Source organism: Strix uralensis, chromosome 3 (assembly GCF_047716275.1).
Source record: "Strix uralensis isolate ZFMK-TIS-50842 chromosome 3, bStrUra1, whole genome shotgun sequence".
Classification (NCBI taxonomy): Eukaryota; Metazoa; Chordata; class Aves; order Strigiformes; family Strigidae; genus Strix; species Strix uralensis.
Genome location: NC_133974.1, coordinates 27,990,059 through 28,002,253, shown reverse-complemented (window position 1 = coordinate 28,002,253; position 12,195 = coordinate 27,990,059). Strand labels below are relative to the sequence as shown.

The following is a 12,195-nucleotide window of genomic DNA, read 5'->3' as shown; positions in this document are numbered from 1 at the left end:
TACTGGTGTGCAAGTCATTACAGAAGCAGACCTAGGTAATAAAGAACTGTTTATTAATGTACATTTTATCTTTTCCAAACATTTCTCTTCAGTTAAGACAGCAAAACTATGTTCCTGTTTATTCTGTCCTTTAAAACTTCACTGAGGAAAAAATGCCAAAATTAAAATTTTTATTGAGCAAGGAAGAATAAGGGCTGCAGAATGTGATTCCTATTTCAGGAGTAGGAAAATAGACACAGAAGAATAGGTTTTGAAAGGTATTCTTAATCCCAGTCACTAAAGCTTGAGTCTTCAATATATTTAGGTAATATGGATTTAGCTCAGTGTAACTCCTGAGAGTTTCCAGAAGGAAACAGTTTTCTGTGTGCCATAGACTTGGCTAATGTAACTTGTTTGTAGAGTAACCAGAAACTCCATTTGAAGCCACAGAATCCTGAGACAAAGAAAGACATCAAGAGCTTTCACGGTGTGGGAGGAGGATGACACAATTTCTGATTGCCTGAAGCAAGATGGGAACGTAGCAGAGACCTCAAAATTACTAATTTGGACATAACTCATGCTTAGATTTTAGTTTGCATTTTCATTTAATTTCTCTTTCACATGGCCCCACTGGGCACCATACCTTTTTTTATGCTTTACTTGTTATTTTTTTCCCCTCTTCAGACTCATCATCTAGGAAATAATAACAAATATTATTGATAAGTAATCAGCTAAAAATTCACCATTTTCATAATTTAATGGTAGGAGAGTCTTAATGGGTGAATAAACATCATAATGGCAAAACAATAATCTTCTGGGGGGTGTGTTCCCATCCACTTTTGTGCATCATTTCTTCTAACATGACCAGCCTAAGGGCTAACAAGACTTACCTTCCTATCCCACTTTTTGTGTAAGTTAAACAAAAAAATTATTAGTGAAGCCTGGGTGATCACTGGTGGATTTAAGTCAATGATAGCTCATTGCGATTGAGACTGCTGTTTTATTACTGTAATTTTTCAGATTTAAGTGTAGGTTCTGTTAAAGGCAAAGTTTATACATATAGCATTAGAATGTTTCTAAATTGATTCCCAGGAAACAGATTTGTCAAACAGAGCATCCTCAAACCTTGCAAATGATTCATGTTTAAGGAGTCACAGTACATGGGCCATGAATGGTGAATTGTTCATGCTGTTAATAGAAATATTGTCTTCATATAAACAACGGACTAGAGGTGCTACACATTGAAAAATGTTGATTCTGTTAGATTTAAGTCCTCTTAGAGCTGGCATTTACTGTTATGTTCTCTGTCCATGGTATAGTTAAAGATTACTAACTTTTTTTCTTCTTGAACTTTTTTAGCTAAAATAGGTATTGTCTACTCCATGACAGTTCATATGCAGAATCCCTTAGTCTCTCTTCTAAAGGGTCTTTTAAATAGGAAAAAAAATACACAAAATACACATATGTGCATGTCTTTAGGTGTATATATATATACACATATATACGAATTAATTCACTGACAGCAATCAAACTGCATCATCATAAACTGATACTCATTGCTTCATTTGTGAGCTGCTCAGTTTTCCGAAAGTGTGGTCAGAGTGAGGATGGGAAACAAGGAATTGCTGTCAAGGACGTTGACATCCTTTCAGATGTTCCCAAATAGTGCCTTTCTGGGATATGATTTAGAACAAAAAGCATCATTTGATCCTTTTCTGTGTTTGGATAAGCAGATAAGCAGACAACAGTGGGGTTGATTTGTTTTATTTCTTTCTTATTTGCACTTAAATGGTAGGTGATGGCTCGCTCTGTCAAGTGTAGAGATGTTTGCCTGAACTTTGTGTATGAGCGTGCAACACAGACACTGCCTTGTTCATTCACAAAAATCTGCTGCTGTTCAGTGATCCTCAAAAGAGGCTACATGTTAAAGCATATTAGGATTATGTTTGAACCCAGATTTGTCTCAGAATCACTGAATCACCTAGGTTGGAAAAGACCTTGAAGATCATCCAGTCCAACCATTAACCTAACATTGACAGCTCCCAACTACACCATATCCCTGAGCACTATGTCGACCCTACTCTTAAACCCCTCCAGGGATGGGGACTCCACCACCTCCCTGGGCAGCCCATTCCAACGCCTAACAACCCGTTCTGTAAAGAAATGCTTCCTAATATCTAGTCTAAACCTTCCCTGGTGCAACTTGAGGCCATTCCCTCAGAGCCGGTTCATCTCTCATCTTCAATCTCCTTTTTCTCACCCTGAACTAGCTGCCTTGCACTTAAAATAAAACAAATAAAGACACATTTTTAACAACACAAAAAGGGCTTCAACACTTGGAATGACTGAGGCCCAGTTTCCTTTTACAGATGTTCCTCTGCGGGTGAATTTGGTCTGCCTTTGGCACCAGCACCTGGGGGTTTCCTGGGGGGGGGGGGTGACTTGGTCACTGTGGGGTCCCTCCTGCTGCAAAGAGCTCAGGAATCAGCACAGCCTGTGAAGGTCCTTCTGCAAAGCTCCTCAAGCCTTGCAGGGATGGTCTGGCTTGTCCTCCTGTCAAGATCAGAGTGAAAGAAGTCTCCTGGCTGAATGAACTATGCAAACACAAGTTTGTAAACAGGCATAGGTATAAGGCAAGCCAGAAAGATCTGTGGGAAGAGAGAAGCTGAGGTCTCTTAGTAATGTGCACCCTGAGTACAAAATAGATTAACTGGTCATGGGTACTGCTGTGCCCACAGTACAAATAGCCCACAATGTCTTGGAAAAGCACATTTAGCATCAAGAATACAAGCTGGCCTCAGGTCCGGAAAACGGCAGTGGCAGAGCGGGTGAGGACCATGAGTGTGAGAGCAAGGAACCTCTGTTGGGGACTGCTGGCATCCATAACTCATACTGCTTTCTAACGCAGGTGTCTATTATGTTTGGGAGAACATATGTATTATTCACAGAGAACTAGTGAAGCTGCATTCCCCTTCCTACCCGCCAGCCATGTAAACCAGGTATCCAGTCTGATGAAAGCTGCTACTTTCATGTTATTTAATTAAAGTTTTTCACCATATGCATTCCTTCACAGGAGGACAGGGCCCGTGTGGCACAGCTCTGAGGTTCCTCAGTAAGGGGAGACATGAACATCATCTAGGTAAAATCTATGACTAAAGAACAATTAGGGAATGGCCCTAGAGGTCTTAAATATTGCTTTCCCTGTGCCAGGCTTGCCGGTTCCTGAAGTCTGTGTAAAGGCAGTGAAGGACAGCCCCTCCTGGCTTTGGTAACATCTCTCCACATTTGAAAGTCATGTGCTCACTGGCTGGTCATCTGGTTCCCAAAGGCGACATGTTCCCACCAGCCTGTCTCCTGGGCACAGCAGCCACACAGAGGCTGGGGCTTGCAAAAGTCCTCCTGTCCTTTCCCCTGGAAAAAGGAGTGCTGGGAGGTGGGCAGGAATTTATTCAATATCTGGGCATTGCCTGTGTAGCTACAGGGTTAGATCTATTCCTCCGCCACAACACCTTGCAGCGTGTGTTGTCCAAAGGGACGAGGAGGAGGGAGGCATTTGGGTAACAAGTGCCAATAGTTTTGCATGGACAAAGGGCTTCTACACCTGAGCTCTGGCATGGGTGGTGGTGCTGCAGCCGTGCCGGAAAGGGTTGTGTGGTGATCACTGGAGGTTTGTGGGACAGCTTCACTTCAGAAAGTGTGAAAACACATGTGCAACAGGAGCGCTGAGGTGCGTGACCAAATAAAACCTAATTTTGCAATAAGCTCCCCAAACCAAGTACTTCTGAAATGAAAGCTGCGTCATCACCAAGTTACTTCGAAGTACCGGCCTGCCCCTCTTGTATCAAACAATTTGCTAATCCCAGACGCAGCCCGGGGTTCGGGATGCCTTCCCAGACCGGGGAAAGCCTGCCCGACCCCTTACCGGGGACCGGCTGGGGTGGCGGGGGACATGCCCTTCGGGGGGTGGGGGTGCACAGGCGGCAGCAGCCCAGCGGCGGGCTCGGCGGGGCTCTGGCGCTGGCCCGCGGGCAGGGCAGGGCGGCGGCCGGCCGCGGGCCGGGCGGGGGGAGGCGGCGGGGGCGGTGCCGCCGGCGGGGCGGGCTCCGGCTGCCGGCGCGGGGCCGGGGCCGCCGCCGCCGCCGCCGCCGAGCTGGCGTGGGGCAGAGCCGCGCCGCAGCCAGCAGAGCCTGTGGCAGGGGGGCAGCGCGGCTGGCGGAGGGAGGGCGTGCGGCCGCCGGCAGGTCAGCGGGGACTCCCCGGGGGCGGCGGGGGGAGAGGCGAGAGCTCCCTGGGGCGCTTCACCCTTGCGGGGCTCCCCTCGCTCGGGGGGGCGCGGCTCCCCTCGCTCGGGGGGGCGCGGCTGGAGGGGCGGCCGGGCCGGGGGCACAGGACGGGGCCGGGCCGGGAAGGGAAGGGACGGGACCGAGCGGGACGGGACGGGAGGGGCAGGCAGGTGCAGCCATCGGGGCGGCCTCGGCCCCCGCCCCACAGCCGCTCGGCCCTCGCCGGAGCCCGGGCGTGGGGACGGTGGGCGCCACGGAGCCGAGGGGCTGAAATAAGGACAGTTGTGCCTCCTGTTTAACAGGAGCAGAAAGTGGACGGTGGCACCGATGTGGGTTTTTTGCGATGTGCTTGCAGTGCGTGCGGGCAGGTTGTACGAGCTTGAAACTCTTCCTTAGTTTATTGGCATGAGATGAAATAATTTATATCACACTATATCCTTCTGTGCCACCAGCAATTGGCTTTATTCTCGCACCGCTGGTGAAACGAGCTACTGACTTTGTGTCTGAACTTCTTTCATAGTCTGTGGCATGGAAGTTCAGACTTTACAATAATAAGTAAAGGAGAAGCGTTTGTAATAACTGCAGTTATATTTGTTTCCATACCTGGAAAGAAACATCTGCTCTGCGGGCCACTTCTGATTACTACTATTCAGTTGTGTAATGCCTAGATATACGTGGTACTTACTGTACTGAAAGCATCTGGTCTCCGATTCAAGGATTTCACAAACTGGAAAACCTGGTTGATTCTGAAAGTCTTCCAGCTTTCAGGCACCTGAGAAAGCCTTGTGGGTTTATTAGACTTAGTAAACTTACTTGGAAGTTTTCCCCAAACCTTATTGATTGTGGGGGGTGCATATTATATATCTTTCAAATACATATTCAAATACATAATACTGAACTACAGAATGAGCACAAAATACTTATTTGAAGAACTGTGCTAAGTATACCTTAGGAAATTTAGTTTTCAGCATGAAGACTTTGATAGGATACAGCATATTAAAGATGTGCAAAATCAAGACAAATGTCATTCAGGGATGCATAACAGGAGATGTATGATGGCATATCCTGGTACTTGTGACTTTGGGGTCCGTGTCTGGTATCAGTACCATCTGGGATTTTGGACACCACAGTTCCAGCAGTCTTACCAGTTAGGCAAGAGAGGAGTAGCAAAGGTGATCAGGGATCTAGAAAAAATAGCCTACGAGAAAATAATGAAAGAACTGGAATGCTATAGTCTAGGAAAGCAAAGACTGATGAGAGATGTGATAACAATCTTCAACTGTGAATTTGGTTGCTGCAGAGTGGCGGGAAACGAACTGTTCTCCACATCCAGTGGAGATGTAACAAGAATCAGCATGCTGAACTGCAGCAGGAGAGATTAGGTTAAATGCTAGGGAAACTCCTGTCTAATTGTACAGCTAATTGAGCACTGAACTGTCCAGGTAGGGTGTGGAATCTACTTCACTGGAGCTTTTTAAGTTCAGATCTAACAAACATTTACCAGCAATGCTTAAGGCAAGTATGACCATGCCTTCCTGTTGGGGAGACACTACATGACTACTCCAGGTCCCTTACAGGCTCTGGGGGTAGCAGAGGCTACCAGGAGGCCAGCCTGTGAACTCCCACTCTTTGTGATGATCATGCATATTAAAGAAGCAGCTTTGTAAGGTAAACACGGCTCAGTAATCCATTTGTAATATTTCACTCACATGCCTAACTTTTATACCAGATTTTGTGATTCTTGCTTCTGCTCAAACTGCATTTACAGTTGAAGTCTAAGAGCAGTGGTGAGACATCACGTCTTGGTTTGGCACCATCACAACCAGTAAATTGACTTATTGGTAAATGATAGGAGATTGGAGTTTAGTTTCAAAGTACAGTTCTATAAACTGGATCACATTGCTCCCTTCAGGTCCTCAGTAATACAGGTGTGTCTCAGGCAGTCCATGAGGCAAAACTACTTTGGTTTAATTTATCTCTATCTTGGCTATGATCATCATATTTGAAATTACTTGGATTATAATTCAGTTCTTAAACATTCTTTCGAAAGTGTAGTTTGTCCTACTGCATTAAACAAGTTTTTTGCCCAGTCCAGTTATTAGCCCAACTACTTACAGAACTAGGTGACTGGAATGAGACTTGGTGTTTTTCTTCCCTTACCTCCATTACCTAAAGTTTTTTGCTGCTTTGCTCAAGTTTTATTCTTTTATTGTGTTATTCTTTGTGTTGCTATTATCAATTTACATACTAATTATTTTAAAATTCTACCACATTCTTTGCTTCCAGCGACTGGTTGTGAAATTAGCTTCACAGTCCAAAAAAGGATCACTTAAGGTTTTTGAACATCCCTGTTTTATAAGAGTGGGAACAGACAAGGCCTAACCTTTCTTTCCAGGTTATTTGTTATTACTTTGTGTCCTGATGTTCTGCCCTTACTACTTTAGACAGGCATTGAATAAAGCTGATTCAATCTTTCCAGAGTCTCTTTGTAAGAGAGGTCTTTTTTAATGCTCTTAGTAATCTGTATTATTAAGATGTCTTTGTTTCTGCCTTTTTTCTCTTCTTTGAGCTGGCATGACCAGAGCTGAGCCCAGTAACCCCACTGAAGACGTGCTGTTCATGCAGCATCTTCTGCTGCTTCCCCCTCAGCTGCTTCCCTTGCTTCCCATCACGCCCACATGTAGTCTAGAGTGCTTGAAGAGACCAAGATGCACCTTATAAAGTGCATTATCTTGTGTTTAATTTTTCTGATGTGAGTTTGTTGCCCTGCGTGCTGTCAGAGTTTCTCTGAATAATCTGAAAGGATGTGTTTTGTCAGGGCACCGCAGCAGGGGCTCCTCATGGAAGAGGGGCAGGGCAGGGCCTGGCAGCCAGGGCCCATCCCACTGCCCCCCAGGAGCAGGGTAGCTGGGGTGCACCAGGCAGCCCATGGCATCGGGCACCTCCCTGGGGACAGTGTTGAGCTGAGCCAGGCTGGGACATGGGCTTGCGGGTGGGCCCAGCTCAGCAGGGCCAACGGCCAGGCTGGGCAGGGCTGTGGGGAGCTGGAGACGGGCCCTGCTGCGGCGTCGCTGGGGCAGGGGCTGACAGACCCAGGGGGGCTGAAATGGGGTCCTGGGCTGTGGGAAGAGGCGAGTAAAGGCCTGTTAGTGCTGTGGGGGCCCTGACACGTTTCAGAGCTTCACTGATCCAAATTTTGTGTTGAAAATTTGTGAAATCTACCCATTAGCACAGTAGTCGGGTATCTGAAGTAATCCAAAGAGGTGGGCTTTAGGAAAGGTGAGCCTACAGAGACTGGAAGGTGAACTTTGGCATCTGTCCCAGGGTGACAGTCACAGGGAGATTGCCGGAGAGTTTATCTCCCTCAATTACACAAACCAGCAAGGTTTCTAGAAGAGTTTTTTGCAATACAGACATGTGTGGTTCAGCACCCGTCCTTTTGCAGCACGTCCTTGGCTTGCCTGTGCTGGAGCATGTAGGAGTGTGGGTTTGATGCCCCCTGTGCATCCTAGTCCTTTGAGCACCAGCAGCGACCATTCACAGATCTTTGCATTGGAGATGTCTCCATCAGACAGGGTCTGCTTGTGAGTAGTCAACTCTACTAGTCTGGAGTAAAATTTAGGAGTAAACAGAAAATTGTTAAGGAGGTTTCTACACCATGGCAATACATACTGCTTTGTTAAATAATAAAAAAAAAATAATCAAGGCTAGGCATTTTTTTCCTGCTTTTGCCCATAAAAATAGTCTGAGCCCTGCAAGACTTCTGTGTTGCTTCACTTAGAACTGGAATGGCTGTGGAAAAAAACAATATATGGTAGAAGAAAACTTGGACATGTGGGGGCATAGACAAAATGGCTTGAGAGGCTTTGTTCCTCTCTCTTGTTTCTATGGTACTGGAGTACTGTGAGGCTTACAAAATGGTAACTTTTCTAAGTTACCATTAATCTGCACAGACATTGTTTTAAAGCAGCGCTGATTGATTTAGCTTTCCAGGGTAGATGTCAGGCACACTATTCATGATTAACAGCAGATAGAAACCAGGGAGATGAGCAGTGTTGATCATACTGAATAATATTATGAATGGAAGTAAGAGTACAAAGTAAATACATGTCAACCTTTTGGAATTTTGTGTGATTTATATTGTTTCAATGTTGGATTGAGTAATTGATCTTTTTATCGGTGTGTTTTATGCTGTAATAAAACAGGATTTAAATGTGAGAAGTTAATAGCTGCACTAAGTAAAACACACAGGCACTGGAATGAGACACATTCTCTAGAACTAAGAGCATGCAAAAATTGCAGGGAAGATTGAACTTGATGTGGTGAAAAATAAAACTATCATTCATGCCAGTGAGAGATTTACATTTTTCCTTGAATTCTCTGTCAGTTCAAAGTAAGCCTGTTAAGAATACTGCATTAGCACATAGGAAATCTAAATTTCCGCCTTGTATATTAGTACTTAAAGGTCTGAATTATGAAGAAACCTTAATATTCCAAGATTTTTCTCTCTCTCATGATTAGTTCCAGTAGCTCGCTCTGAAGCTCTGGTTTGAGATGTGAGACACTGAACTAGTAGCAAAGAGAGGCTGGATGCTTCTTAGCAGTGTAGACAGAAATAAATACTGATGTGGCAAAATGAGCAGGTTCTGGAGATCATGACAGAAAGACAGGGAGGGGCTGGGATCAATTACAGGTCATCTGACGCAGGAGGGGTTGAGAAGTGCCTGTAAGGGCTACCTGCCTTTGGCTGTGGGACTAGGGGCAGGGGTCTTCTGGGAACTGACACAGGGACAGAGGTATGAGGTAGGCTCAGGGCATTTTTAGGACAGGGAGGGTTTGGGGGAGCTTTGTGGCAGCAGGATCTCTCTTACTCCCTCACACTTTTCATCCAGACCAGTTCTCCTCGTTGTTTTCTCCACTGTCCCTTGTTGTGGGTGCCTCTTGCCACCTCTACAGCCATCCATTTTTGCTCAAGCTCACAGTTTTCCTTTGCCTCTTCATTGGTCCCTGCCAACTCTCCGCTCCTGCCCAGGCTTTGGGAAGAGGGCTGGGGTCTCGGTGTCGCGTGTTCTGGCTGTTGGGAAGGTGGTAAATGGAGGTATGAAGAAAAAGAAAGGGACTGTGCAGAGGTGAAGAAAGCACTTCAGTGACCTTGAAGAGCTTCTGACTGCTTCTCTTGCAGTCCTGTGTGACATGAAAGAGATGTACAGCAGAGGAGTATGGCAGGTTCTGCTGCTGCCTCACACTCATCTCTGTCCACAGAGGCGGTGGCAGAAGTACTGTGCAAATAGGAGGTGCTATCAATGGTTTGGGATGTAGCTCTGTCATCCCCATCTTCTTTGGCATAGGTAAAATCTGCTGATAGAAGTGGACTACTTGCTTACAAGTGTGCAGCTTTGTATGTGGGTGTGAAAGACCTTGAACATAGAAGCGATTGTTGGGTTTTCATATGTTTTAATTGGGCAATTAAGATTATCTGGGAGGGCTCTAAATGTGTCTGTCTGGACATGGCATATCCATGGCTGAAGTGGCTCTAGCATACTGTATATTTGCTGCTGTGAAAAAACTTGTAGGATTTTTAAAAAGATTTTGTCTGGAACATGCTAGAAAAGCAACTTTTTCCAAGCTGTCTTTGAAAGGGAGAAATTGAGTTGTCTCACTTCGAAAGTGAAAAATTGAGGAATGAAGAGTATACATTAATACTGATATTTGGTTAGCTCAGAACATTTTTGTATATTTTAGAGACCATTTGCTCTACCCAAAGCTCTGTATTTTTTTGTATTTAGTCCAACTTATAAAATGTACAATATTTATTTGCATTATCCAAACTGTCAATTGTTTTCCCCTTTCTTTTGTGTAAATCTTCAGAGCCATGGTGATGATGAGTTCAACAAGTTAGAACATGTTTTATATCCTACAGGAACAGAAAGTGGAAAAAAAAACCAACCCTGAGCTCTAGCTTGAGATTAAGCCAACATTTTTTAAAGCATGCCAGCTTGTATTTTCCAAAATATTTTATAACAATCTGTACTTTCTTCATTAAGTAGAGTTAATGATTTCCAAAAGTTTTTGAGTCAAACTGTTGCAGCATATAAAAATGAGCCCAATTAAGGTGATTTGAAGACACAAGAGAAGAGTGCTGCAGTTGGTATAACAGCAGTATGTATAGGCTCAGCCTTTAAGAGACACTTGGGAAGTCTTTGTTGTCAAGAGTACCTTGTGCTTCTTTTGGTCTCAGTAGGTAATTCCAGTTCTCACCCCCTTATGAGTTCCCTAATTCCACAGCAGCTTGCAGGGTCTTATGTGGAGAGGTCAAGATAACATTACATAGTTGTATCAACAGTACAATTAAAAGACCAGATTATTGAGCTCAGTTTAAAATCTTGTGGTATAACCCTTGCTTCACTAAAGTGTGCAAGTGGACTTTTGTCAAACAGAGGAGCTGTCAGGGAGGGACCACACGGTCCCATGATGAGCTTTCTACATTATCAGTGTAATGCGTACATTTGAGAGAAGGTGTATGAAGTGGTACTTTAGTTCTTTTTCTGATACCAGACACTTAAAAGTTCAAATTATAGGTGGAATTAGAACAGTACCTACTGCCTTCAGTCTCCCCAAATGTAATAGTTTCTTTTTCTTAGTCTTTTAACCACCTGGGATCTCCTGGGTGGCTGTCTTGAAGCTCTCACCCAGACAGACTCCATTAGACAGAGATCTAAGCAAAGCTGTTTAAGTGTCTCTTCCTTTAATTGCAGCTCTCTTTGACCAGATCAGCATGTTCCTACTTACTTGCACTTGGGATCTGACCCTGGTTTCCTACTATTTCCGCTTTCCTCATTGCAAGTAGAGAAGATAGAGTAATATTCACAGTTAAATAAAAAGGCAGAGGAGAAAATAAATGCTGTAAGCGTAGCTGCAGTGTCCTATGTAGAGAAGAGGAGGCAGGCGCATCTGTGCAATAACTTAAAGGGTGGATGGAAGAATATGATTTGAAGATGGAAGAAGTGGGAGTGGACCACGGGTGGACTGTTAGGGTCGTGAATTCATTCCTTTCTCAGCTGTGGGAAATGTTTTAAAACAAAAAAGCACTCTGTGAGAAGTGTCTCTCTGAGATTATACGCCCAAGTCAAAAACCCAGGGGAAAGTTATATAATACTGAACTTGAATTTAATCGGAGGATTGATTGCTTATGGGAGGTGGATATGGGAGTCTCCGGCTCTTAATTTCTTGGCCTTGGTAGCACAGGACTAAAAGATAAAGTAGATCACTCCTGGCAGAATATGACTAACTGAATGTCAGTGCCTTGGTAAGGAACTGTGTGCCCTCCTTTCCCAAGTGGAATGGTATCTGCCTGGTTACCACATTTTGTTTAAAGGTTTCCATTAGGAGGGAGCAGACTGGGCAGGCAAAAGTGAGAACTTTTGAGATACACCATGAGATTCACTGTCAACTCCTGAAATAGAACAATGTGGAAAAGTACAGCCAGGATCATTGGAACTATGTAAAGAGTGGAGCCCTTTACTTCATAGCAACTTAAACCAAGGGAAACTTTAGGTGGAAATGCAAATATAAAAGGTGTTAATATGTTGAGGGGAATTTTCAGAGACAAATCCCCTAATTATCTTACTGAAAGGAAACTGAAACTCTCACCTACTGAAAAGAAGTTCTTTTTGTCCTTCAGAAACTGTCACTTCTAGAGAAAACGAGGATCAAATGGCAACCCTAAGCAAACCAACCAAATAAATTAAATCGCTTTTTGAATAGCTCTGGCTGGAAGTCCAGAGAGAAAGAAGAACAGGGAAATAATGTCAACTAAGAGATCTGGAGGAGACTCTTTTTATCTCAAAAAAGTAAAATTGAGAATCCTTTGGGTCCTGTGAAGAATTGCACAAATCATGAGAAATCACTGATGGTAAAATGTATCTAAATGCTG

General features: G+C 44.4%; 1 protein-coding gene across 1 annotated transcript in view; it reads left to right on the top strand.

Moving 5' to 3' along the window:
- The first annotated feature begins 4,164 nt into the window (after positions 1-4,164).
- Positions 4,165-12,195, top strand: part of COL21A1 (collagen type XXI alpha 1 chain) — a 113,490-nt gene continuing 105,459 nt past the window's right edge. The window contains exon 1 of the mRNA XM_074864719.1: positions 4,165-4,220. The gene's annotated coding sequence lies outside the window, so the exon portion shown is untranslated. The remainder of the gene's footprint in view (positions 4,221-12,195) is intronic.